The sequence below is a fragment of the Pelophylax lessonae genome (assembly GCF_965119305.1).
Source record: "Pelophylax lessonae genome assembly, chromosome: 3".
Lineage (NCBI taxonomy): Eukaryota > Metazoa > Chordata > Amphibia > Anura > Ranidae > Pelophylax > Pelophylax lessonae.
In genome coordinates this window covers 107363732-107366224 of record NC_138770.1, presented here as the reverse complement: position 1 = coordinate 107366224, position 2493 = coordinate 107363732, and positions in this window count along the sequence as shown.

Here is a 2493-nt window from a genome sequence, read left to right as displayed (position 1 = left end):
TATTAGTTATGTCTGTGTGTACAATTCTGGACCGGAAGATTTTCCCCCTTAATCACCAGGCCATTTTGTGCGATTCTGCACTGCGTTATTTTAACTGACAATTGTGCGGTCGTGCGACGCTGTACCCAAATAAAATTGATGTCCTTTTTTTCCCACAAATAGAGCTTTCTTTAGGTGGTATTTGATCACCTGTGCGATTTTTATTTGTGCTAGAAACAAAAAAAAGAGCGAAAATTCTGAAAAAAAAAAATATTTTTCCCGTTCTGCTATAAAACATTCCCAAAAAAAAAAAAAAATAAATAAAAATGAAGTTTTCATAATTTTAGGCCAATTTGTAATCTGCTACAAATTTTTGGTAAAAAAAAATACCAATAAGCGTATTTTGATTGTTACCGTGTCTACAAACTAGGGGAAAGATTTATGTCATTTTTATTTTTTACCAGTAAAGGCGGTGATCTGTGATTTTTAGTGGGACTGCGACATTGCTGCGGACAGATCGGACCCCTAACTGACATTTTTGACACTTTTGGGGGGGGACCAGTGACATTACTACAGTAATCAGTGCTAAAAGTATGCACTGTTACTGTAATAATGACACTGGCAGGTAAGGGTTTAACACCAGGGGCGATCAAAAGATAAATGTGTCCCTAGGGGGTGCTTTCTAACTGTGAGGGGGATAGGCTTATGGAATCAACACAGAGACCTGTGATCCTAAATAGGAGGAACACAGGAGCTCTGTATTGATTCCTGAGAGAACAGTCTGCTGTGCTTACAACAGCAGACTGCCATTCTCTCTCAATGGGGAGCGATCACAGCTGCTGGGCCCCATGAATCAGCTTCCCTGCTGGCGAATGAGGGTTTGCGCGCCCCCAGGATCGCTCCCGCAAATACGGCGATTCGTGGGAACCTGCCACCGTATATAGAAGGCAGCTGGTCAGCAAGTGATTTTAAACAGAGTTGCATGCCAGCGTGAACAAGCAATTGCTATCACATAACAGGCTTGTACTATGTGATAGCAATAAAGATAAATGAAAACCTAACCCTCTCACCCCAACAAATCTTAACCGCTTGCCGACTGCTCACAGTATATTTACGTCGGCAGTCAGCCCCTCACAGGCAGAGCGATGTAGGTCTACGTCGCTAGCCTGTGAGGCTCTGGGGAGCGAGCGCGCTCCCGCGCGGTCACGGACCCCCCCCCCCCCCCGCGCGTGTGACCGGCAGACTCAATGTCCGCCGGTCACTCGGCAATCGTCGTGGGAGAGGGAGAAAGTCAGGTGGCTAGTGTAAACAAGCCGCCTGTCATTCTCCCCGGTGTAGAAACAGTGATCATACGGTTCTACTATGTAGGACCGTTGATCAGTGTCCTTACAGCTTAAGCCACAGCCAATCACAGTAAGAATCACGCCCCTAGGGACACACACAGCCCCTCCCTCTCAAATAAAGTTAACCCCTTCACTACCAGTGTATTTTTACAGTAACAGTGCATATTTATAGTACTGATTACTGCAGTAATGTCACTGGTAACCCCAAAAGTGTCAAAAATGTCAGTCAAGGGTCCGATCTGTCCGCCCCAATGTCGCAGTACCGCAGAAAAAAAAAAATCGCAGATCACCGCCATTACGCGTTAAAAAAAAAAAAAACAACAAAAATGACAAAAATCTTTCCCTTTGTTAGTAAACGCGATAACTTTTGCGCAAACCAATAAAAATACGCTTTTTGCGATTTTTTTTACCAAACATAGGTAGCATAAAACAAATTGGCCGAAAATGTTAAAAAATTTAGATTTTTTACATTTTTTTGGGGGAATTTCATATAAAAAAATGTGAAAAATATTGTTATTTTTGCAAAATTGACGCTCTTTTTTTGTTTATAGCGCATGATCAAAAAAAATCGCACAGGTGATCAAATACCACCAAAAGAAAGCTCTGTTTGTGGGAAAAAAGGACGCCAAATTTGTTTAGGTACAGCGTCGCACGACCGCGCAATTGTCCGTTAAAGTCACGCAGTGCCGAATCGCAAAATACCCCCTGGTCTTTAGCAGCCAAATCCTCCGGGGCTTAAGTGGTTAAAGAGCCCCCCCCATTTCTCATCCTGGTGTCACAGGAAAAGGAAGTGAAAGAAAATCCCCCCCCCCCCCCCCCGGGTCACAAACAAACACCTGACAGAAACCTGAACTCTCCCCTACCTTCTTCAAAAATAAGTCTGGACCTATGAAAACACAGTGTCCCCTTTCCTCACCCTCAGCCCCCTGTGCCTGTGTAGAACGGACATGACATTAGTAATACAGAAGCACTGCACTCCCCCCACCCTATATAATACCACCAGCTGTCTCTGCTCTCCCACCAGGCACGCTCACCTTTACTACAATGTCCTGCAAGGTCTGGACATCCAGGAACACAGCCTGGACTACACTTCCCAGCGTGCTCCGTTCTGTAATACGCGTCACTTCCGGCGACCAGCCCACGTCCACCGCCCACCACAACTGAATTCTGC